This window comes from Protopterus annectens, chromosome 6.part0 (genome assembly GCF_019279795.1).
Source record: "Protopterus annectens isolate FY-2018-M chromosome 6.part0, PAN1.0, whole genome shotgun sequence".
NCBI classification, from domain to species: Eukaryota; Metazoa; Chordata; order Ceratodontiformes; family Protopteridae; genus Protopterus; species Protopterus annectens.
In genome coordinates this window covers 1,170,382,406-1,170,410,098 of record NC_056737.1, presented here as the reverse complement: position 1 = coordinate 1,170,410,098, position 27,693 = coordinate 1,170,382,406, and the positions used below count along the sequence as shown (strand labels likewise).

Below are 27,693 nucleotides of genomic sequence, written 5' to 3'. Positions count from 1 at the left end.
ACACACACACACACAAACCACCTCTGCATGGCCCATTCATAGAACATCCCTCCAAACACACACCCATGGTGTCAACCATATGGCCTAGCCTAGGCCTCTGGCAAACCCACACAACACCCTGTGCATATGATGATACCTGTGAGACAACCCTGTCATCCATACCACCAATGCAGGGACATGCTAATATGGTTCTGATGCACAGGGTGAATTAAGTACAGTTTAGTTATGTAATGCTGTGTAAGGTGTTGTGAGCTTACATTTGTAATGGGTACACTTCAGAGTGTGTGTACCTTTTCAGCCATGATGCAATATTGGTGTTAGTAACGCTGACTGAATGTAGTCTCACATGTTGTATTCTGTTTGTGTTCTAGGTGTCTGTGCTTCAGCAGGAGGTGGTCTTGCAGAAATTGGCAATGAAGGGTATGGCAGAGTGGTAACACATTGATCGTGTCAGAGCTGAGGTACAGGTGTATATGTACACATTTACCAGGTCTGCACAGCAGTTATTGCATGTGACACAGAGCTTATAGGGCTGAAGGGTATATACAGGTAAGTCCAGGGTGGTTGACCTCAGCAGGAATTGTGAAGTGGACAATGGTAAGTGTAGTGGGTGGAACACACCTCAGATTGGTAAAACCTACAGCCCCAGAAGATATTGTGTTGACCAAACACACAGACAATACTGTTTCCACACACACAGTCACACACACACACACACACACACACACACACACACACACACACACACACACACACACACACACACACACGCACACGCACACGCACACGCACACACACACACAGGATCACAGTTGCCAGTGTTGTGTTTGGAACGTAGGATCCTCTTTGTGAGGTACTTTTGCGGCCTCTCCTGCAACACCTGGAGAGACTGAAAAAGTACCTCAAAAAGAGGATCCTAGGCCTTAAACACTTGTCCTATATGGACAGGCTACAAAAACTGCAACTATTCTCTGTCTCATATCGCCTACTTACAGGCAATCTATGCTTGACTTATAAAGCCATGTCTGACCCAGCTCTGTTAGAAATGCTACATCTAAAGAAATCCCAATCCCTCCCGACTACATGCTCCAGAGACCTCAACCTATGTCAAGAATCTAAATGGCAATGCCCAGATCTGCTCTGAGCTACAACAGAATGGCATTAAATATACTGATCCAAAGGATATTGCCAATATCCTGGCAGATCAATTCAGTGCCAACTTCACCCCCTCTCACTCCCTAAATGGCCCATCTCAATACCGGAAGATTGCCAAATTCCAGTAATAGCGGCCACACAGGTAAAAAATGCACTCTTCAAAGCTAAGTATACAGCATCCATGGGACCAGATGACATCCCAGGCTGTGTACTACATGAACTACAAAATGAACTGGCACCTCACCTAAGTGTCATGTTTAACACAGCTACAGTTATCCCACTCCACAAGGGGGGATCCACCTTGGATACCGGGAACTAGTGCCCTATTAGTCTGATGAGCCTGATCTGCAAGGCCATGGAATGTATTATCATGGAACTTATAAACAAAGACATTGGCAACCTTCAAACACTGGACCCCACCCAGTTTGGGTTCCAGAAGGGACGATCTTGTCTCCTGAACCTGATTGACTTCTTTGAATCAGTCTCCAGAGCCGTGAACGAGGGTAAGGTGGTCCACACAGTCTATATGGACCTTGCCAAGGCTTTTGACACCATCCACTACTCTGGAATCATAGATAGACTTACTAAGCTGGGCATTAATCCCTATGTCACTCGATGGATTGCCAACTGGCTTACTGACAGAACCCACAGTGTAAAAGTTGCTGACTCCAAATCCAGCTCCAGACAAGTGACAAGTGGAGTACCTCAGGGTTCAGTCCTGGGACCGCTCTTGTTTGCCATCTACTTCTCTGAAGTACAGGCCAATACTAAAGGACTCTGGCTAAAAAAGTTTGCAGATGACTGCAAGCTGGGAGCCATTACTGAATCCCCAAATGATGTGGATACGCTACAAAAGGGATTTACAGAAACAGATGCTTGGTGCCAGAGCCATGGGCTCAAGCTCAATGCCATGAAATGTATAGTTATCCCCTCTGGGAAAAAACATGTACCCATGAATTACCACATAGGTAGCAGTACACTAAACACCAAAAGTGTGATAAGAGACTTAGGGACACAGGTGGACAGTGGTCTCACCTTCGATAACCACATCGACACAACAGTCAGGAAATCCTTCTATGTGGCACACCTCACCACTAAGGGCTTTTCATCCAGAAAAAAAGGAGGTCATTGTCCCACTGTACTCATCCCTCATTAGACCCATTATAGAATACAATGCCCTGTTTGGTATGCACCTCTCAAGACATCTGCAACAACTAGAAAGGCCACAGAAATACCTCACTAAAAGAATCACAGGCCTAAAGCAGATGCCCTATGCTGAGCACCTTAAAAAACTCCAGTTATACTCTTTCACATATCTACTCAGAGGCGATCTCTGCTTAACATACAAGGCCATGTCAAACCCAGAGCTGTTGGACATGCTACACTTAAAGAAATGCCAATCCCTCAGAGCCACACGCTCCAGGGATCTAAACCTCGTCATCACAATAAACAAAACATGCTGGAGGGATAAGTTCCTGACCCACAGACTCCCCAGACTCTGGAATAGACTGCCCATACATGTCAAGCAGAACGCCTCTTTGGCTCTCTTCAAAAGGAACCTTGACGATTGGATGGGAGAAAGGAAATTTACCCCAGGAATCATGTCAGCTAGACAGGGGTCCAGGGAAGTAAATAGTGTGGAAAAAAATGCCAGGGAATTATTATGGCTAGGCTTGTATAGGCCCTAGGGCTGATAGCCTAGTACTAACCTATGAACCTATGAACCTCATTACCACAATCAACAGAACAAGCTTGAGGGGCAGGTTCATAACCCAGAGACTGCCCATGTTATGGAATAAACTTCCATACATGTCAAGCAGCGCCTCACTGGCCCTCTTCAAGAGAAATCTTGATGAGTGGATGGGAAATAGAAAATTCACCCTGGGGATCACTTCAGTGGCTCTACTCAACAGAGGCACTGGGAACTAAGGTCAGGTGGTGATGCCAGTATAATCCTATGGGCTAGGCTTGCAAAGGCTCCAGGGCCATTAGCCTAGTACATATCTATGAACCCCTACCCATCTATTTAGTGGTACTACAGTGCTATGCGGTTATCGCACGTGGCATGGAACTAATAGTGTGATGGCTGTTCCAAGGTACCTGTAAAGTGAATAACATCATGTGTCCTTGTGAGGTACGGCAATGGGGTGTGTACTGGGTGTGGAGGACTCATTAGACTGTCACCTACGAGTCTACACACTCACAAACACGGCTATACACACCAATGCACAGACAGTTGCCAGTACTGACATTAGCAGCCCTGCCTATCATGTTATTCATTCTATACTGTTACAAAACTGTTGCACGGGGCTTATAAGGCTGAAGAGTATCCACAAATACCTCTACACTCGATGTGAACAGCGGCCTTTGTAAAGTGGACCTTGGGACGTGTACTGGGAGCACCATGGCCTAAATTGTAAACCACAGCCACCCAATGGATATAGTTCTCACTCAAACACACACACACTTGCCAGGACTGAGATTAGAACCCCTACCTATCTAGTTATGTGTATGATAGTGTTACACAGTTATCACATGCCCTCTAGAGCTTACAGGACTGAAGCCAGTCCAAAGGTACTTCTAAGGTGAATGACACTGGCAGATGTTGTAAAGTAGGGCAATGGGAAGTGTACTGGGTGGGTAAGGCACTTTAGCCGACAAACTACCAGCTGAATATATAACTAACACTATCCCATCCTGCTGGACAGTCTCCCATATCATATCTCCACATCCCAGAGGTAAACTCTCCCAACCAAAGGGAAGCCGCCTATAGCCCCATTTCCATCTCCACTATCTAAACTCATGGGAACTAAACCTCCGCCAATAGCCCTGATATCTCCACTATAAAAAAATCATGGTGCATCTCTCAAGTAACCAACTTACTTCATCATCATAATATAGGCCCAGAGACTTCTCAACTTCACAGACATAACAAACAAACACGAACCACTTTCTCCTCTGCCTTTTATTCCTGACCTCTCAAAAGCCTTTGATATGGACCTTTTCTCCTAGCACCTATTGACACTTGACTCTTTCTCACTTTGACTTGACATACATTACACCCTTGACACTCTTTATTTGAAAGATAGAAAACTTTATGTCTTGGGACAGCCATATATCCTCTCAGCTCCTCAGTGTATATCGTGTTCCATCCCAGCCATATCCTCTCAGCCCTCCTCTCTCTATCGGTGTATAAATAATCACATCTCTTCACTCCCTGACATCTCACCTTATTCAGTCATAATGTCTCATTTCTCATCTGTTCTGCTTTTTATCTCTCATGAGAACTCCACTCTTCCACATCTGTTCTGCTTTCATCAGAAAAAAACTCCACAACCCAAACAAATCCTCCTTAACAGCCAAAAAAAAATTCTCCTCTTCACTCCCAAAATTTAATCCTGCCCCATCTTCACTTTCTCCATTCCCAACCCCTTATGGCACCCCCATCTGGCCTGACTACCTCACCAAACTTCTGACTGTTACTATAGACAAACTGTTAGACCAAACTTAGGTGTTTGATCTAACCATCAAGGCTGTTATGACCATCCCCATGTGCCCTCTATAGACTTGGTTAATTAGACTGTAGCTACCTCTATAAGTCTCTAAGCCTCCAGCCACTGCACTCATCTCCATGTATGCCCTTGTCAAAACTCTCATCCTCCAAAAGCTAACTTTCCCTAATCCTATCAAGCCTACCACTTGCAAAAGTCAACCTTCACAGGTTCCCCATTTCGTGCCATAGTTTTACAGTAAATCAAAACCTTATTTGGCTGGCTCTAATTCTGGAAATTTACCTATCAATCACTTCTCAAACTTTAATTTCACCTTCATTACCCTCTATCACACCCTCACTTCTGTACCTCCATTACCCTCTAATACAATCTTACTCTTAATACCAGCCGCTCAACTTCCAAAAATCTTCTAGCCTTCACCAAATACTCCACAAAACTCCAATATTGCCAATACCAATGATGTTACTTCAATTGCCTTCCCATAAAACTATCAACTTCCCCAACTTCTCTCAGAACTAACTCCAAAAAATTTTCAAATATTTGTAATCCCAAATAAGGAAATACTGCCCCTCCCCTGACTGAGCTCTCTGTTCAGAATCTCTCCCTCTCTCTCTCCTTTGCCCTCCTTTGCTCTTCTGCCTGCCCTCTCCGCCTCATCCCTACTTCACAGTAGACCACAAGACCTTTATAAAACCCACTTTATTATTACTTCTCTCTTCTTCTACTTGCTATAATTGCCATAATCTCTGCAACCTGTCATTTTTATCTTTATCTCTCCTTTGTTCCTTTCTCTATCCGAAAATCTCTACTCAGCACAACATGTCTGCTACTAATTTGTGCTACTAATTTGTTAATTTATATAAATATTCCTAGACCTCATTTCCCTATTCTTCATTTTTCTTCATTTTTTTTTTTAGTCTTCACAGTAAATATTAAATCATCCAAGCAATCCACTATTTTGTTTATTTCTTTTGTGCCTCTGCTATTACATATTCTACATGATAATTGTTCCCTTTAGTTGTTTGCATGCTTTGTATACTTTTTTTGTTATTTGTTAGCTACTAGTTTATTAGTGGAGCTTTTCTCCTCGGGCCTCTGCTGAAAATGGACATGTATCCAGCCAGACTAGCCCGGTCAACAAATGTAAAATAAAAAATAATATTTAGACCTACAGATACACACACACACACACACACACACACACACACACACACACACACACACAAAAATAGGTAGGTGATGTGATATTTCAACCCCCACCTCAGTACCATCAGACAATGAATCTCATCTTCATGTTGGCACATGTCAGTCGTTACAACCAGTATGCAACTGTCTGAAACAGGAAGTCACTCTATACCATTCAGGGTATCCCTGTGTATGACTCACTGACTGTGTGTGTCTCACTCTACCACTGTCTGTCCCTCTCTTCCTCATGTCAATGTGTGTGTATGCTTGACATATTGTAACATGTTGCCCATATATATGTGTGTGTATCACACACAACAGATGCAGATATACCACATATGTGCCACCTACAGTTGGCTGTGGGTGATCCTGTCTGGTGTGTGTGTGTGTGTGTGTGTGTGTGTGTGTGTGTGTGTGTGTGTGTGTGTGTGTGTGTGTGTGTGTGGAGACAGTTAGGTTTACATAGCTGTGTGTATGCAAAGACATTTGCAAAATACAGAGATACATAGTCCGATATGGTTTCAGACATGGGCTTCACTTCTCTAAGTGTAGGAGCATGCTCAGTATGACCTTCTATAGTAAGTGTGGGAATCTATTCCAGGGATAGTTGTACTCCAGTCCGGGTTGTTGTGTGCTACAGCCATACCTTGCAACCTGTTTGTGCAAGATATCTGGAGATAGGCTGCCAATATGGGGAAACAATGGGCCAAACATTGGGGGGGGCACTGTAACTATTGCTCTTATCAGTGTACGAGTTGTTTGAGTGACAGGGTTTGTTTTAGCAGACATTTTCTGACATATGTAATGTTTGACACTGTACTGTATTGTGTCATTACCTACTGAGAGATATAATCGGATCATCACAGTTATTTACCAGAGAAATACAAGATGGATGATGCACAGACCTATATTATGAGGTAAAGGCTAGACATTGTTGCACAATCCAGCCAGTTGAGAAGTGTGGCTACAGCCAATTGACTGATGAAGCTGTGTAAAAGGTCCAGCACCTTGGTGATATGCTGGCTGGAGATCTCCAGGTTGTACGGTATTCTTCTTACCTGACAGATCATATCCTGGTGTGGCCATACCAGTCAACGGTACAGATGCTCACAGATTATCCAGATGCATGCCTCATATATCTGGTCAGTTTCCCTTAACATTGTGGTTTTCTAGCACATTTGTTGAAAATCACTCAGGGCTGCAGTCAGGGAATACAGACAGAACATTAGTTTCAGACTTCACACCCTTCATGACATCCATGCTACTACACACCCCCTCTGTTATTCTATCAACTGTCTAACATTATGAGAGCAATATTTCAAATGTGTCCCTATAGTTGGGGCTTTATCCCACCATTATGTATGGCTTTGTCCAGATTTCTTCCTCTATGAGGTTGAGAGGTATGTTACAAGCATTTAGCAGCATGGCCTTACATTTGCATTTTGTTGACTGTGTTATGTTGGTAGTATGGACCCCATTACATTCCCTACAAAGGCACTATGGGTGAGGCATGGGCCTTTGCCAGAGGCCTGTAGGCCATGTGAGACTGCTGCAAGCCATCTGTAGTGAGGCAGTGCGTTCTGTCACTCATATGTTCCCAGGCTGGCAGGCAGTGAACCCCATGGGGTGATAATGGTATGTAACAGAATGCACTGCTGTGCTACTAGGCACCATATATCTCTACATATGTGAGCCAGCCATCTGGACAAAGCCATGAGTAATTGGGTGACAAAGGTCTAAATATACAGACCATTTTAACTACTGGCCTTACAAACCTGGAAGGGTGATACAATAACAGATTTTGCATTGGCATGCATTTTTCTATAGGGTATGAAATCTGAGTCACTACAATCCATCAATATTTTCTGACTTTAGACTTTTGTGGTTTGCCAATGATTTGCCAGACAACCACTATTTCAGAATAAAGACACCACAGATATTATGCAAACCTGTGTACAGTCTGCAAAAGGTCTGTATAGTTGTAAGCTATGGTAGGCACTATGTAGGTTACTCCAAACTGTGTATTGTTCATATGTGTGGCCCCCTTTACATGACCTGTCCAGCTTCCCGGCAGTAATGGATATTGACATCTGGACAGTGTGTACAACTCCCACCATATGTGTAGCTGGCATGCAAAATAGTTGGTACTGCATTTTGTGGAACATGGCCCTGTCTACCACAGTACTGTACCTAGGCCAGTAGGACACAACAGCTATAAGCAGTTGCTGGCCACATCCTGACATTTATTCCCCACACATATGGATAGCTCATTGACCCCTGCATATTGTGGCCATGCAACAAGTTATCATGTTGATTGGGACAGCCCTAGCAATGTGTGCTCTGTTGCTATTACCCTACAAACTTACATGTTACTGCATTTCTATGTGAATATGGGTGTGTGGGGGGCACACCTGTCAACAGTACACATTTGCACGGACTTGTGCTGATATTGGCTTTACATTTTGGTTCCATTTAGCATAGTATTGTGCCCTGTCTTGGAGAATAGAGGCATATCACTAGAGACCACAGGTTAGAATGTAATGTCATGCAATTGACTTTCAGACTTCTCACTCTTCAAAGAGTCTTACGGCAACTGCAAGGCTTGCTGTGATATCACTGTGTAAGTCTGTAGGGGGGTATTCCATCATTGTCGCCATTTGTGTGCCTTTGCCAGACATTCCTTTATGGTTTTCTACGGCTGACTTACTGTGTGACTCTGGGAGTGAGTATGGGAACCAGACTGTGACATTCATGCATGTGACCTATGACCCCCCTTAGTTGGCCCCCCACATATACTGCAGGGGGATTTGTCACCTTAAATGATACTGCGTAGTGTGGGGAAGCCAGTATTGTGTAGACATTTACTGGTGTCCCACACAGCTGTCAATTGTCTGCTGGCCTCCCAGTAGGCCAACCCTTTCCCTTGCATGCATGCAGCATTTCCATAGATAAGCTACCAAAACATAGTAATCCATTCATTTATTGTTAAGAAGACTGACTCTTACCTTGTCCCTGCGGCAGTTGTGAGGATGATGCTTGAGGGCTGCCTATGTTAGATGCACACAGTACACTGCCTTTACATGGTAAGTTAAAGGCAATGTGATGTGTCATCCATTTTACTGTGTGTGCGAGTCAGAGAGAGGTGTCAGTCCCTGTGTCCCTACAGTGTCAGTGTGTGTGTGCTATGCGTTGCCTCTTTGCCAATGCCTGGGCATACTGGGCACTCCTCCATCTGCCTACGGGAGCAAGCTCAGGGGTTTCTTCTTCTGAGTCCCTCTGTGCCTGTGGGGACCATGGCAATGGTGGGGGGCTGTGTGGCCCTTCCCCATGCTGTTCCTGCTGGAGCTGTTTCTGCAGGATCATATTGTGTAGCATGGCACATATTATGAACATGTCTGCACATGTGGCTGGTGAGTACTGCAAGGTTCCACCAGATATGTCAAGGCAGCGGAACCGTGACTTGAGCATCCCAAACACACACTCTTTTATGATCCTGGTTTGTGCGTGTGCCTCATTATGGCTTTCTTGTGTGTGTGTGTGTGTGTGTGTGTGTGTGTGTGTGTGTGTGTGTGTGTGTGTGTGTGTGTGTGTGTGTGTGTGTGTGTGTGTGTGTGTGTGTGTGTGCATTTCTGATGGGTGTCATCATCCACTGCTCCAGTGCATAGCCAGCATCCCCCACCAGATGGCCATATGGGATGTCCCCACTGGCAAATGCCTGGTACAGCTGTGACGAATGCCAGATGTGGGATTCATGATAGCTTCCAGTGCTGTCAGCACACACCTTCATGATAATGCCCTGGGCATTGCACATGTCCTGGGAGTTGATGGAGGGGAAGCCCTTGCAGTTTATGTAGACCCTACCTTGTTCACCAGGTGGTGCTTTGATGTGGATGTCCATGCAGTCTATCAAACCTAGTACCTCCGGGTATTCTGCTACACTGTGGAAGAGATGCATATTGCTGGTCCTGTCCTCACGGGTGTTGGGGAAGCAAATGTGCTCACCGGTATGTGGTATGATGGCATCCAGGAACTGGTGGAATACCCTGGATGTAGATGCCTGTTAGACTCCCATGATGTCCCCAGTAGGTCTTTGGAAAGTACCTGTAGCTAGTATTCTTAAGGCTACACATACCTTGGTATCCACTGGGATGGGTTCCCCTCTGTTGGCTCTGGGTCTGAGTTGAGGCCTGCACAGCTTGATGATTTGTTGCAGTATGTCTTTGTCCACCCTGTAGCGCTCTACTATCTCCAGATCATGTAGCCACTGGTAGGTTACCCTGGGTCTGAACACTGTTCTCCTCCTCCTTTGGTCTGTGGCAGTTGTCAGCATTATCCTTTTCACCGCCCTCAGCCTCTAGCACATACTGCTGGATCAAAGCAATGGCAGCCCCTAACATGTTTTCAGTTAAAATTTACCCACATGTGTACACCAATGGTGCAGAGTTTGTGGGAAAAAACAGACTGTAAGGTGTTTGCATAGTTTATACTGTTGTGCTGCAAATGCTGGCTGTACGATTGCCTGACTATGATCATTCCACCTGCCAGCTATGTTATTTGTACTTTATTGTTTTTATTCTGCTATTTTCCTTTTTTTTTTCTTCTTTTTTTCTCCTTCCCATTTTTACCCCTTTTATGCCCCGAGGCATGCCACACAAACCCAGTGCCCAAATGTAAACAGTCCTGCTATTTCCGAGTTTTTTTTTGATTTTAGACATGGTGCACACCGCGCAAACCTGTTTAGCTAATGTAAACACTGATAAATGGTCCTCCCTGTACGTGAACGCACTCTTTATTTCATGGAATAATTCAATACAGCCTCAGACACACCCCCTTGCTTAGCTGTGCTTAGCTAAGCTTATCTGGGAGCCGTGGAGCTCCAATGTGCTTACACCAAGCTTGACACACACCCCTTTCATGTGTGCTGCTTCTTTTGCTTATACCACTGCCTTATAGCACCTACACTGTTAGGTGCAGCTTGGAACTTAGATTCTTTTTGTGATTTAGTCAATTCCCCTCATTAGCATGCCCCACTGCCTTAATCCCTAGTTACTGCACTAGAGCAGAGCCTTTCCCCTTAGCAACCACTGTTCCCTGGTACACCTTTTTTTTTTTTATTTTTGGCAAGATCCAGTTTGCTCGCCACTGCCCTATGCTTAAACGGCCGAGATTGGCCAAAAAAAATTAGCTTTTATTTTTATAAAATATAAACACTTTTCTATGCCAATGGCCATATATTTGGCCATTGGCATGCCTAAAGATTATTTAACATGTTTTTATTTGAGATGTCATGCCTCCGTTTTGAATTCTGCAGAAATGTATTCGGCTAGTAGCAGAATACATTCCTGCACATAACACTATACCTGCATGGATGCCTGTCTGCTTCCTGAATCGCTAGTTCACCTCATTTGCATGGTTTTCAAAAGCAAATGAGGTAATTAGCATTATTCAGTGGTGTCTGTGCAGGAATAGTGCTACCAAGCTCATGCACGTCCCCAGGCTTGTTTACTGGATCGCACGGCAGACATATTTCGTGCAGTAACACTTACACTATTCTTGCACTCCGTGTAAGCATTACTGAATCCCAGGGAATGCTTCTACTTACGAATGAAACTGTAAGCTACCCTAAAAATTAGAGACCAATAACTTGCCTTCCAACGACGTACAAACCATACACTGAAACTGATGCTGACAGAGTCACAATCATTTCGAAGAAAACTCAATTATGGCAATAGAACAAAAAGGCAATAAAAGAAAGTCATATGAAACAAAGGATCATCTCCTGTTAAATAAGTCATAGCAGAGAACTGTAAAAAGGGGAAGAATTTAAGTATGGCATGGATTGACTACAAGAACGCATTTGATAGTATCCCACATTCATGGATAAAAGAGTGCTTAAAAATGTATAAGATACACCCTACACTGATCAACTACATTACAGCGACCATGAAACAGTGGCAGACCACTTTGCAATTAAGCCATGATAAAGGACAAATTATTATTCCAGGGATAAAAATTCAAAGTGGGATATTCCAGGGTGACTCTCTGTCACTGCTGCTATTCTGCCTTGCCCTCAATCCATTGAACTGTCTACTTAACAGCTTAGGCTATGGCTATAATTTGGCTCCTAGAAAACATTAAAGTGTAAAGACTTCTCATCTTCTCTTGGTTGATGATTTGAAACTGTATAGCTCATCAGATGAGGAACTGAAAGTACAACTGCAAGTCGTCAAAACTATTTCAGATGATATAAGAATGTCATTTGGTCTTGATAAATGTGCAAAAGCAATGTTTAAAGCAGGAAGACTGCAGCATCAAGAAAACATTGATTTGGGACAAGAATGTGATATAAAAGAACTTGAGCAAGATGGAGTGTATAAATATTTGGGAATTGATGAAGGATCAATAATAAAACATGAACAAATGCGAATAAAACTTAGTAAGGAGTACTTTAGAAGACTTAAATTAATCCTAAAAACAGCGTTGACATCAAGGAACAAAATCCAAGCTATAAACCAATTTGTTCTCCTTGTCCTAACTTACAGTTTTGGAGTGATTGACTGGCCCCAAGACATGCTGGATAGATTAGGCAGGAAAACAAGAAGGATGCTTCATGCTCATCAAATGATTTATAAAAATCAGAGCATACCAAGATTATAAATTCCCCATTCCAAAGGAGGGATGGGCATCCTTGAAATTGATTACATGTACAGATCTGCAATCTTGGGACTTCACACACATGTGCTGACCTCACAAGACTCAAATGTAGTGAAAGTTTTGAAACACGAGGAGAATAAATCTAAGATGACTTCCCTGTTTAATCTAGCTGAAGCATATTGGCATCAAGCAGGAATGGAAATCAAACCACAAGTGGATAAAAAACAGGCAGCAACTGAATGTGCCAAAACACAAAAGAAAGAATATAAAGTGAAGGACCAGATGAGAAGTCAAGAAATGTGGAAAATGCATAAATATAGTTGCAAGTATAGAAAACTTCTGGAGGAACCTCACGTTGATCAGGAATGAATGTAGGAATGGTTAAGGACAGCAAATTGAAACCAAGAGACCAGAGAGTATCCCACCCGCCCCCAGTACCCCCACATTTATAGTTACGTAGCCACACCTCACTGTTATATTTATCTATATACATACTCTCCATACATCATCACGCACCTAGCTTCCATCATTTAAATTAACGTCTGTGGCAATTAAAAGTGAATAAAAAAAAAATAAAAAAATTTCTACCAATAAAAACTGTTTAAACTGTTATCTAATTAGAAAATATGAAGACCAAATTAATAAATAATAAGACTACCCATAAGAGAGACAAACCAGACATAGGATGGCAGGCATTTCTAACAAAGTTTATAACTAACAGCTAACAGTTATTAAAATAACACACCATCTATCAAAATCACCAAATCAAAAAAAACCAACCACCAAAACCTCAAAATCACAAAACCACCAACTACAGAACTTTTTAGAAACCTAAAACTATTACAGAAAATTTTATCACAGTGATGGAGATATCCACCCTAATATCGGCCCAACACATCACCAAAACCCTGACTGCCCTGCCCATTCCCAAGAAAAGCCCATTCAAAGCCCACTACCCTACCAGAATCAGAATCAAAAACAAACATACCAAGAAGGTACATAATTTACTCTCCTACCAGATATCTAATATAATTAACATAAACCTGGCTAAAACCAGAGATCAAAGATAATGAGATCATCCCACCTGCTCACAATATACATAGATACATCACGGAAACAAAAGGTGGAAAGCTGTGTGTGGACCCAAAAGTAAAGGTGGTATACACTATCAATGCTACCCAACCCCCCAAACATTAATATCAATGCCACCCAACCACTGCAAATTGACTGAAAAAAAAAATAAACTTTGAAATTTGTTTGTTATAAAAATCCGAAAAAGAATAATACCTGGGAATATCCCATATACTTTTGGCTAAATAATAACCACACTAAACTAACTATAATAATGAGTATGTTAAATACTGACTGAACCTATGTTCATCAGAAAAAAATCCACAACACACTGAAATGGACACACATCACAACACCACCTCCACACCAATAGTAGAATAGGTAACTCCAACCAAAAAGAAAGTATTCCCTTATAACAGACTATTATATATACACACCCCAATACGTCTAACCCTGGGATGACACATTAGTGATCACTACCTAACAACATTTATAAAAAAATAAACCAAAAAACTCAACAGTCCTTCAACAGTCCCAGTATAACAAAAAAAAAGTTTAAACAAAAAAAATTGAACTGAAAAAGAAAGAACTGAAACCTGCTATCACTTAGGTACTCAAGAAAGATCACTAGAAGATGCAGTAGATTACTTTAACACCACTACATACCGCCTCCTAAAAAGACTCATCAAACCTAAAAACTAAAAGAAAAAACTAACAACTAACTCTCTCTCCAAAATTAAAATTAAAAATAAAATTAAGGAAAAAGAAAAGGGAAACATAAGCATAATCTTTAGACCTAACTCAAATCTATCCAGCCTAAAAAAAAAACCATAAGCTAAAATGTAACTAAAAAAAAAACTGCTAACTACAAAAACACTTAACACCAACTAAAAAAAAAGCACCAAATTTATTTTAAAATTTCTTAACCTCAAATTCCCTTCTCCAGCCCCACCCTTCAGCCCAATTCAGAAAAAGTAAAAAGAATTGATAAAAATAGCAAATACCTTCAATACTGAATTTTATACATAACTTTATCCCCAAACCTTAGCCAACCAACAATCCACCAACAAAACATTAATTGATAATATCTATCCAGAATATAAATCTACCTTTAAAAAAAAAGCTGCCCCCACATCCTCAATAAGATCCCCTACTACAAAAACTAAGCCAACTACCTCCTCAGCAGACCTCCTCCCAGCAGAATACCTACAAAAGCTGCCAGATGTCATAGCTCACCTGTTCTATCCTTATCAATCAACCTTTACTTTAGAGTCTAATATCGCCCTATATGGAAGATATCTCACGCTATTCCACCCATAAAGGGGGTCCTCCACTTTAGACCCAACCACAGCACTACAACAGCCCCTCCTTTTATATAGACATAAACCGTAACAAATCAAAAAAACAAAAAGTGTCATCTTTCTGGATCTGTCAAAGGCATTTGATATGGTCAACCATCAACTACTTGGACGATTCACTAGTTTTGCTCTGACATATCTCCTGACAGACTATTAACCAAAACTCAAAGGTTGCTTTTACCAAAGTGGAAAACTGGCTATCTGGTCGTCAGTTAATCCTAAGAATCAAAATTTTCCTATTGGCAAACAAAAGTGCAACCCCAGAAGATACATTTGCTCCACCCTTCTTTATGCATCCACAATCTTCACCAACACCAACCAAAACAAACCTAAATAACTACTCTCCTGCTCTACAATCATATTGCAAGTTTAAATACAAAAACACCCAGACAAAAATCCTTCACTTGAGAACTTAGTCTCTCCATATACTAACCTAAACAGTCTATGCTCTTCTAACAGGCCACTCTTGAAAATACTTTCACAAGGAGGGGATGCACTATTTACAAACGTTGTTGGAGATGAAAGGTTAATGTTGATGGCATAAGATAGTGGGCTATGTACATGTTGGTTTACAAAGTCCATTGAGCATGTGGGAGAAAGAGACAACTGTAGGTTTTGCAAAACAGAATTGGCAACAGTTGTACAACTCGTTGCTGGTTGTGTCATACTGATGGCAGAAGGACCACATACTGAAAGGCATAATAATGTGGTGAGACTGTTGCACTGGGGACTGTGCAAACATTACGGTATTGAAGTGGCTGAAAAACAGTAGAAACATGAGCCACAAAGCATCATAGAAAGGGATGAAGTCTACATCACATGGGATCATCCATTACCAAGAGTTTAAAAGACAGATGCTAGAAAACTACATATAGTGGTCCATGAAAAGAAGACACAAATAACATTGATCATTGAAATTGCCACACTCAGTAACTAGTGTCTTGCATATAAAGAGACACAAAGTCATAAAATATCAGGATTTGCAGGCAGAAATGAGAGCAATGTGGAAGAAAGATACCCAGATGGTTCCAATACTAATAGGAGCAACGGGTCTTATAAAAAATAATCTACAATCGTATTTAGATATGTTACCAATATATGTAATCTCATATGAATTGCACAAGGAGACATTACTGTGCACAATGCGGGTCTTGCAAAGACACATCTGGCTGACATCAAAGATTGAAACAATGCTTATTTCATGAACTTTAATCATACTTTGACTTAGGAATGGGGTTCATTCCCATCATGGTATTAGAAACCCAGAAGACTTGGAGAAATTAAAAGAGTAACATAATGTATTCGAAAATCTAAGCCAACACGAGAATGGAGAAAAGGCATTTTGTCAAATGGGATGACTGCAATTAGGGGTTCAGAGAATAGGCAAGAGGGGTTTGGAATTTATTGGAGAAAAATGACAAAGAAATGAATGTATTGGAAGCAAATAACTAGACAGGGAAATATAACGGAATGGGAAGAGAACAAAAAGACATTTGGTATGCAGGCTACAGATTACATCCCTATCAGAGATTAATGTCAGAGTGTAGGCAAAGAGACAGGGACAGTGAAAGACCTGCTATGGTAGAGTTTTCAGCTAAATCTAGAACATAAGCTGCTATTAAAAAGGGATAATTAGTGGGCCAAATAAAATATTGCACAATAATTATAGGAATCGATCAGAGGAGGTAAGAAAAGATTGGAAAGTGAGACTGGATAAGCAATTCTCAAAGAAACAATGGCAGGACATACATATGGCTCCCATGTATACAGCAAGGTCTAGAAGACTTGGCATTTTTGCTTGGAAGTGATTGCATTGGCACTTTTATGCCTCAAGCAGACTCCAATGAATTTTTCTTTGTGATAGGGTAGGAAGAGATAACATGCCCTGTCTCTCATAAATGTTTGATTTTCTGATAAATTACTACGGATTACAGTTTCACACTTTCTATCACCCAGAAAATGCATGTTAATGCAAAACAGGTAAGTGAACTAGAGTAATGTTAAAAAAATTTTTATTCTGGACCTTTGTGCCCCATTATTTTGGCTTTGTGCAGAATTCTTTGTGTACAAAAGTTGAAGTATGGTCCATTATTTTCCAGCAATGCCCATCCACCTTGGCAGACATTGCTTGGATATCCCACTGGATTGGCTGCTTGTGATTGAGTGCCTTGTGTATTGGCGGGGGTGTGATGGATATACAAGATCATTCAGGGGATTATGGTAGGTGTTTATAACATTAATCAGTCTGTGTCTGAGCAGACCTCTCAACCTCTTAGCGGAAGAAAAATGGAGAAAGCCAAATGTAATGATGGGACAGAGGCCTAAAAACAGGCACAGATTTTAAATATTGTGCTTATAAACTTAGAAAGTTACTATAATAACAGAAGTGGTGTTAACATGTGTTTTCTGAAGAATATGAAGTCTGAAACTCAGTTGTCTACATATGCTCACCCTCTCAGCACAAGAAATTTGAACAAAGCCAAGAACAATGGGGGGACAAAGGCCGCCAAACAAGGACAGATTTTAAATACAGTTCTTATAAATAGGGTTACCACCTTTTGCGAGGGACAGTCCCTCTTTGGGCAGTTGTGTCCTGCAAAAATAAATAAATAATTGAAAAAATGGCAAATGTCTTGAGATTTTAGGGCAAAAATATTTTCTACATTTTCTTTAATAGTTGCATGTAATCATTTTAAATCGAGTTGCTGGCTACTGAGACTTGTCTGCATATATCAAATGGACATAAGCTAATTTAAGTATATTTTCTGCACTTATTTAAGATTTGAGTGAGTAAATATTGTGTGTCTTGGATTAAGTAAATATTGTGTGTGTCTCTGAATCTCTGCAGTTAGCCATCTGAGCTCACTGAAAGTTGTTAGACTGCTTTGAAATTCCTTTATATACAGAGATCAGTATATATTTTTCTGGTTTTATAATTTGCACTGTGATTCCTCACATCTCTGTTGAAACTGTCTTCCCCACCCCCTCTCCCTGTTCTTGGTTGTAGTTTAAATTTGGTGGCTTTTGCAGTGCCCGCGCCACTGTAGATTTGATCTAGGACACTCCCCCAGTCCCATCTCTTTACCGCATTCTACCTAATAAACCCTTTCTGCACTTGCTTTTAGTCCTTTTTAATTTAATTACATTTTTTCAAACTGTGTGTGGACTAATATTGCTACATACTCAAGTGTGCCAGCTTGCATTGCATGTGAATTGTTTTTACTACTGTTTTTGCTACTTTTCTGAAAAAAAAAAAAATGTAAGCCTGTTCCTACCTTTCCTGTAATTAGTGTTCCAGATACAGATTTGCTGTATCCAGGACTGTTTGTAAGCTTCTGAGCCCCACAAGCCTTTCTGTGTTGAAGGGAAGCCTTCTAGCTTATCAGTGTGAGTGGTAAGCATTGGGTAACCTGTCTACCACATAAGGAGTGGTTCTGGCCCAGAATTTGTAGTTATTGGCCGTTTGGGCGGTCTTCCATCTCTCTCAACTTTCTGATTTGAAGGCCTGCATTTGCACTTGTTTCTGTCCTGTAACTCCTGGGCCCATCTCATTTGCTCACTCAAAAAAAATAAATAAATAAATAAAAATATTTTATCTGCTTTTGCTGTATTTGTGTTTCTTCCTACTTTATTTTGTTTTTGCATCATCTTAATAGTACTCAGTTGTATTTATTACTGCTTGGCGTAACTCATTCTAAGCCTTTTAGTTTAAGCACTTGGGCTTCAAACCAGTTATTTTACATTAAGAAGGTTTGTGGTCTGCACTGTACTGGCAGACCAGGTAGCTTACATCCTTCTAAGTTGGGAACTGCTGATTGAGGGCTCAGTGTCTGTTATTCTAAAAGTGTATTAATTCTGGTTTAAGCACTTGGGCTTCAGGCCAGTTATTTTACATTAAGAGGGTTCGTGGTCTGCACTCTTGTGGGAGGAGAGGCTGGAAACTGCCCTTCTGAGCTGGGAATTTCTGGTTAAAAGCTTATAGTGCCTGCACATTTGAACTGCTTCTTACTGAAATTGGTACACCTTGTTTGCTGTAGCATAGACTAGATCCAGGCCTGCTGAATCTAGCTTTGTTTGTATAACTTGAGCACTAATCCAGGCATTCTTTAAAGTATTCAATTGTATTTATTACTGCTTGGTAGTAACTTGATTAAAGTGTAGCTATCATTCTAAGTCTTTTGGATTAAGCACTTGGGCTTCAGACCAGTTGTTTTACATTAGAAGGTTTGTGGCCTGCACTGTGGTGGCAGGACAGGTAGCTTACATCCTTCTAAGTTGGGAACTGCTGATTGAGGGCTCAGTGTCTGTTATTCTAAAAGTATATTAGTTCTGGTTTAAGCACTTGGGCTTCAGGCCAGTTATTTTACATTAAGAAGGTTTGTGGTCTGCACTTTTGTGGGAGGAGAGGCTGGACTCTGCCCTTCTGAGCTGGGAATTTCTGGTTAAAGGCTTATAGTGCCTGCATATTTGAACTGTTTCTTACTGAAACTGGTACACCTTGTTTGCTGTAGCATAGACTAGATCCAGGCCTGCTGAATCTAGCTTTGTTTGTATGCTTGTTGTTTGTTTGCTTGTTATTTCCCTGAAACACTAATTCCACCTAAAACACGGCTTTTCAACGCTTCTGTGGATCCCTAGTGATATCTGCATTGCTTACTGTACTTATTTCCTTGTTTCACTTTAAAGAAAGCTACTGTTTGTCGTTTTTGCATTTAAGTTACCTGTAGCACATTGCATTTAAGTTACCTGGCACTTGCTCACTAAGCAATTATATAAGTCAGCACTAAATAATTAAAAGCACTACACCCTCACAAACTCCCTTTGAGTACCTTGTTCCCCATTGGCCCTTTGTTTCAATTATAAAGGAATTCCCAATACTATTCTAGCATGTCCAAAGGTCAGTTGTCAATCTCCTCTCCGGTCCAGCTGGTGAATCTGGGAATCTTGAGGCAATGTTACAACTGCCTCATGTACACAGACAACCCTCTCCTCCTCCCAACAAATTCCAACACATGTGAGAGATGCAACCATATAACCAAACTGGAGGCTAAGCTCTCTCAACTCAGTACTGGCGTAACCAGTCAGGAGGAGAAGGAAACCACAATCACTACAATTCCAGTCTCACATAGACCTACCACGACAGCAAACCAAACACATAAACACACAAAAACATACTCGGAGGCTCTAAATAAAAATCTGCCTAAGCAGCAGAGACCTCCAAAGCAGACACCCAAGCAACTGCTACCCCAAAACAAAACACATGCAACACATAGCTTATAAAGCCAGTGTGCTGAACAGTCACAGCCCTTAAGGCTAAACAACACACCTGATACACTTATAATAGGCAAATCTATCGTCAGGCACACTGACGTCCCACTCACCAGGCTGAACAAGGAGAAGGTCACAGTGAGCTGCCTGTCGGGCGCTACGATCCGCCACATAACACAAGCACTCAGGTCACTCCAAGGCAAGTACAAATTACAAATATGACTCAGTCATTGTCCATGCTGGTGTGAATGACCTAAGATGTACCTCCCTGGACTACATGAAAAGAGATATAGAGGAGCTCTCTGAGCATGTAGCCTAGGCCAGTATGACCCTGACCTTGAGTAGCATCTTACCCTCACCAAGAATGATGCCACAATATGAAGACAAGATGGTCAATTTCAACAATTAGCTTAAGTATTGGTGTCATTCAAAGGGGATCCAATGCCTGTCAGCCTGGGATGACATGCACGACAAGCCACGAAGCTTCGCTAGGGACGGCTTGCACCTGTCACCCCTGGGCTTTTGGATATTGGCAAAGGCTCTTGCTTCCCATAGTGCCGTTTTAGGCAAGGCTCAAAAGACAAACCCACCTCCATAGGTATCACAAGGGATAAGAAACTAAGAGTAATGTTACTCAACGCCAGAAGTCTAAACCTCAAGATGCACACACTCAAAACTCCCCTTTGCATGGAGAACATCGATATATGTGCAGTAACAGAAACCTTGTTCAAAGCTTCCGAGAGCACCCCAGCACTAACAGGTTATACCTCATACCATGCTTTTCGGCCCCAAAACTTGGACCGAACCACAAAAGGAGGGGGATTATCAATATTCAATAGATACCCACACCTCCAGGTTGGTGGCACAGCACGAAGCATCAGAGACTATCCATGTGCAACTAACAGTGGGTAAAACTGCCTTCCAGCTTATAGCCTGCTACAGACCACCCTCCCAAACCCAGGAACCCCACTCGGCCTTCCTGAGAACATTGGAAAATATGAAGGTCTCTCCAAACACCATTATATTGGGCGACTTCAACTACCCAAACATAGACTGGGAGCATTACTCTAGCTCCAACACCCTAGCCCAAAGGTTCCTAGAATTTATAAACTCAAATGCTATGGAACAACTTGTTACCACTCCCACAAGAGGGGAAAACATACTGGACCTGATCATCACCAACATGGGGACTCTATGCTCCAGACCAGAAGTGTATCCCTCACTGGTAAGATCAGACCATAAACTAATCTCACTGGATATTCACATCCTGACCCCACCCCTGCCCAGAAAACCACAGTGAAAACTTCTAAAGCAAATTTCACACTCCTCAAAACCGAGGTGGAATCCTTCAAAGACCCGAGAGCCTGTGGAAAATACGGCCCAGACCACAGAATCCTTTATAAATGCATTCTATGAACACATTCAGGAATGCATGGATCATGCAATCCCAAATAAAACCAAGACCCAATCCTCCAAAGGCAGATGTCCTGTCTGGTGGACCCCAGCCATAAACAAACTATACAATAGAAGGAGGAAGCTACTACATGATAGAGCAAAATCCCAAAAAGGAAAGGCATCTCTGATCAGTATTAGCAAAAAACTACGGGCACTCATAAAATCGTCTAAGGCCAGCTTCAAGAGAAAAATTGCACATGACACTAAGGATAATCACAAGGCTTTCTTTAGTTATGTTAGGAACCTGGGTGGGAATTCCCAGATATGCTCAGAATTAGTCCAAAATGACAAAAAATACATTGAACCCACAGACATTGTCAACATCCTAGCTGACAGGTTCAGCGCAAACTTCTCCCTCCTCCCCACCAAAAGGGCAAATATCTATCCCAGGAGAGTGCTGCCCCCTGACATCTCAGATGCTCAGGTAAGAACTGCCCTCACCAAAGCAAAAAACACAGCATCAATGGGACCAGACAGTGTCCCGGGCTGCGTCCTACATGAACTCCAAGAAGAGCTAAACCCAAACATAAAACTACTGTTCAATCTCAGCCTTACTACAGGATATGTACCCAAAGAGTGGCGTACAGCAACAGTGGTCCCTCTCCACAAAGGTGGTGCCTCAACAGATCCTGGAAACTATCGCCCCATAAGCCTGACTAGCTTGGTCTGCTAAGCTATGGAAAGGATCATCATGGACCTCATAAATAAAGATATTGGGGACCTACAGACACTGGATCCTACCCAGTTCGGCTTTGTTAAGGGCAGATCCTGCCTCTTAAACCTGGTCGATTTCTTTGAAACAGTCACCAAGGCCATTGACAAGGGAAGGTGGTCACACAGCCTACCTGGACCTCGCAAAAGCCTTCGATACAATACCCCACTCGGCATTATAGATAAGCTCACCAGCTTAAATATAAACCCCTATGTCACTAGATGGGTTGCAAACTGGCTCAAGGACAGAACCCACATGGTTAGAATTGCTGGAGCCATGTCAGACTCCAAACCAGTTACAAGTGGCGTCCCACAAGGCTCAGTCCTGGGACCTCTCTTGTTCGGTATATAATTCTCGGAGGTACAGGCCAACACGGAAGGACTGTGGCTGACCAAGTTCGCAGATGACTGCAAACTGGGCGCCATAATCGACTCTCCAGCCGACACAAGCATCCTCCAAAAGGGCCTCATAGAAACAGACAACTGGTGCCAGAGCCATGGCCTCAAGCTAAATGCCAAACATTGTATAGTCATCCCCTTTGGCAAAAACAAAGTGCCCACAAATTACCACATAGGTGGTAATCCATTAAGTACAGAAGAAGTAATTAGGGACCTGGGGAACCAAGTTGATAGCAATCTCTCATTTGACAACCACGTGGCCAAAGTGGTTAGAAAAACATTTTATATAGCCCACCTAATCATGAAGGGATTCACATCTAGATCAGGGGAGGTCATCGTGCCTCTTTACTCATCCCTCATCAGGCCCATAATTGAGTACAATGCCCCTTTTGGGATGTACCTTACCAGACACCTGCAGCAACTGGAAAGACCCCAAAAGCACCTCACCAAGAGGATCAAAGGGCTCAAACAGATGCCATATGCTGCCCGGTTAAAGAAACTCCAGCTCTACTCAGTGGCATACCGCCTGCTCAGAGGCGATCTGTGCCTGACGTATAAAGCCATGTCCAACCCGGAATTAATAGACATGCTGCACCTCAGAAAATCCAAATCCCATCGAGCTACGCACTCGAGAGACTTGAACCTCAGCACTGAAATAAATAGGACATGCTGGAGGGACAGATTCATAACCCAGAGGGTCCCTTTACTCTGGAATAAAATCCCAGTCCAGGTTAGGCAGAGTCCCTCATTGACTCACTTCAAGAGAAATCTTGATGGGAGATTGTAGGTTTACCCCGGGTATCACTTCTGTGTCACTGTTAGACAGAGGTACAGTATACTAACCTCGAAAAAGGGCATAGCAAAATTAATTTAAAATGGGTGGAGAACGCCAAACACACTCTGGCTAGGCTTATAAATGCCCTAGGGCAGATAGCCTAGTGAACCTATAAAACAGTTATTTTGTATCTGAAACACCCAAATGTTATAAGAAACAGAATAAACAACTAAGATGCTACAAGAATAAGCTTTTATTTAGGCAAAAAAGTGAAGTTTTGTCCTTTGCACTTGCTGTGCGTCTATTTCTACAAAAAAGTCCCACTTTAGGCATTTGAAAAGGTGGCAACCCTACATAAAATGATTAGAAATCAGGTGTTGCATTAATATATATTTTCTGAATTGTGAAATCTCAAACTCAGATGTCTGTTTAGTAACACCGGTACTCAATGTTTTCCCAGAAAACCATAGATTTTTTGAGGAATATATCACAGATCTGGACAGATGAGAGGTACGTTGTCTATCATTATTTAGTGATTTCAGTCCTCAAGGATTTTATAAGGGACATACGTAAATCTGGGAAAAAATCTGGAGGGTTGATAGTCAACACTAAGGTAGTCGTCAAGGTATCTCCTTTCGACTACATTTTGTATATTCCCCAACAGGGCCTGTTAACTTGGCGAGTTAGCCGAATACAAAATAAAATCAAATATACAGCTAAGTCTTTTGGTGGCAGAATCAAAATAACCATGGGGGGGGGGCAAGGGCATCTAGATTTTGAAGGACGTACGCATCTCAAACTTATGTCATCCCGGAGTGTGTCTAATGGCATAATTTTATAAAGATATTTGATATTTATATAATTACCACACATGGTGGATTGTCTGAATGGTAACCGTATCCCCACCAAGTAATCCTGGCGTATCAACATCCCTCGAAGTTTTCCTTTAAACTTGCCAGAAATAAACTGTACGTTTAGTTAGAAAAAGTAACGACAGGCAGTGAAAAGAACTGTTTTAAACAAAACAGTGAATACGTGTATACCGTGTGCCAGCATCACTATCCTTAACACTTGTGAAAATTAATAAGTTGATAAACCAACTCTTTATCTGGTCGTCAGAAGTATGAAACATGATTACCGTTTGTTGTTTAATGACGTAACACAGTCGAAACCGATTGGCTAAAAGTATGAAGGCGGAAGTGCTTGATGCTGGGGATTTCCCAGTGGAAGTTCCCAGCTATGTATGCATAGAACAGAGGGTAACTGAGTGCGGTTTAATATATTTTTATTACTGTAGCACTCTTACACCACAGAAGGGGACTAAACACTGCCGAACAAGTTTATAGAACGGGTTCTGTATTACCTAAACTTAGTGTTGCCTGTCCAGTGACGGATACAAATGTGTTTTTCATTAAGGAGCACTTGGAGGGTAAGTGTGAGCTGATCTGATGAAATGAAGATGGTTGAGAAATGTCTGTAAATTAGGCAATAACTTCAGGCTCGGTGAGGCAGCCTACAGGAATGCCATACACTGTTAGCATGCGGCTTCCTGTTCTCTGTAGTTAACAAGTTGTGTTGCAAGTGACAACGAAACGTCTGTCAGCTAAGCTTTGTCTTACTGCATGTGTGTGGGGGTGGGTATGGGGCGGGGTGTTAGTGAGCAGAAACGCACTGCCAGTGACAGTGTAATGCAACACTTTTGCACCCTACAAAAAAGTACATGGGATTGTAAACAGGTGCTTATGTAACTATACATGATTTAATTTGTATGCATATTCAGAATGTTGTGGTTGGAGGTTGAGTTATCAGCTTACTTTCTGTTATATATATTTTTGCAGTTGTAGAAGTTTTAATAAAAGAGTCTGGGGAAGTAAGTTGAGGACCACTTAATACACACATTTAGAGCTGTGTGGATGGCACAGTTGTATTACATTCTATACAAGATGCCGATTTTCATTTAATTTTTTGAAGGTTAACTGCTTAATAAAATGACTCAGTAATAGTTTTGCTAGAAGCAGTTAATTTGCTGTTAAAGTGGAATTTGTTATTAACATGGATTCTATTGGTTATGTAGCATAATACACATGTAAACAAAACCATTGGCCAGCATTTGTATCAAATCAGCACGCTGCACCGAGGCTGGCACATAAATGCTTTAAGAGGTACAATACGCTTTTTTATTTTTAAGATTAACAAAGGGTAATCTAGAAGAGTTTATTAAGTAAAACAGGTGCTTTGGCTGAAGTAAATGGGAAAATAACATATAGGAGACAAATGTAAATGTGAGGGCAAAATTAATTCTACCCTAGAGAGAAGTGTTGCTGTTTTCAAGTGAGAATGACAGTGAAGTAAAGATTTAACTTTCTAAGATAAACAAAGGCATAATAAATGCCAGCCTGCAGACTAAGCACTGTACTGTATAGAAACATACTGTGGGACTAAATACTGGCTAATGACACTCACACTTCATCATTGTCTTTATATGAAGTACACTTTCTACTGAAATGTTTAAATGTTTGATTTATGTTTATTTCTATTACAGGGTATGAGCAATAGTGCTGCATTATGAAACAATTGCTGTCTTTGCTTTGTCTTTTTTTATCTTCTGTTTCCAGTTTTATGATATGGCTTGTTAATGGCTTCATTTGGTCTGTCATTGCCTGTTTTGCTGGAATTTTCCAGGAAGAGGTATGCTTTCGCTGAATTCAGATGGATTAGCAGGTTAAACAAACACACTGCAAATCCCTTGCACAGATACAATGAATTTAGAACTTGAGGACTGCTATATACATTTATGTAGGGTTCCGGTATTTAGAGAACATGGTCGAAATAGTATTAAAGTAGATGCTGATACTAAGTGTGTTCCTGTATACTGTTATTTCCCCAAGACATAAAGTAATCCACACCCCTAGGAAGGTTCAATAAATAATGGAAAAATTGTGAATGCGTTACTATGTCCATGTTCTAAATATCCATACTGTCTTAACCAACTAAAGATTGAAGTGACTTGTAAAAGTCTGTATTAGTTTCTTTGTGTGATACAGAAAGGCAGCCCGAAAAATAGTAACAAACTGTGAGCTGATGATGTGATGTAAGGGACATTATGTGACACTGGAAGTAGGGAAGTGTGTGGACAGTAGAAAGAGGAGGATACTTTGATATCATTTATTTGACTGACAGCGCCAGGCTGTCTGCTAGCCTACTGATATCCATTTTTCCCATCAGCTTGAAGGTTGTTTGACTAACCTGGTGGAAGGAACAATCCAGGACTGGACCTTTTTTAATAATTACTCTTTATTGTGGATTTAAAATATTGTTTGTAAATCTAGGGAAAAAAATTAAAGCAAGTAGATATTGCTATGTAAAGCTTTGCTTAAATCGTATGTCATTATTAGTTACCAACATAGATTAATGATATATTCTTGGAGAATATTTGATAAAAAGCACATCATTTTGATACTTATCTCATATATTTGACACTAGTAAACTTGGTAATTCTTGACAAGTTGAATACTTTAATAATTTTCAAAGAAATAGTGACCGTTACTAATATTTCAAGTTATATCTTTTTATTTCATTTACGTATGTGCTGTGCAATACTTGACTAGCATAGCATAGGTACAAGCTATGTTCTTTATTAAAAATATAGCAACAAGGCAGGATATGGAGAACAAATAGTGCACCGATAATGTCTTTAAAAAAGGTTTACCATTTTGAACTTAAAATTGCATAAGACCACCCCACTTATAGGCATCCATAGTTCTAAGTAATGCCTTTAAGGTCTCCCTGCAATTGTTGAAGGGCATTTTTTATAGAAGAGAGACCATACCTCTCAACTTGCAGATATCACAAATCTGAGCAAAGATTCTTGAAAAGCAGGTACATCAGGCTAGAAATTGGGACACTACTTAGCATATAATTTGCATTCCAAAATAGCCCAACTCTTCCCTTTTCCAATAAGATTGTGGGTTACCACCACACAAAAACACTAGCTTAAAAAGCTTAAGCAAAAAGCAATAAGTGGCAAAATAATATTAATGTAACTAAAATAATCATGTTTTACTCTGAAGACTTTTCACAGGTCATATTTAGTTGACAGAAACTGATTGTTAAACAAATCTCACTACTGCAAATGATGCCAAGTGACATA

The 27,693-nt window shown here is 41.3% G+C and overlaps 1 protein-coding gene across 5 annotated transcripts in view; it reads left to right on the top strand.

Annotated features, from left to right (window-relative positions):
• Positions 1–24,738: 24,738 nt before the first annotated feature.
• The window catches only part of TANK (TRAF family member associated NFKB activator), a 1,995,915-nt gene continuing 1,992,960 nt past the window's right edge, over positions 24,739–27,693 (top strand). For 3 of the 5 annotated variants that reach the window (XM_044074784.1, XM_044074787.1, XM_044074785.1), the window contains exon 1: positions 24,740–24,972. The gene's annotated coding sequence lies outside the window, so the exon portion shown is untranslated. Of the gene's footprint in view, positions 24,973–27,693 lie in introns of all 5 variants that reach the window. The other 2 variants (XM_044074789.1, XM_044074788.1) reach the window with 2 other exon arrangements.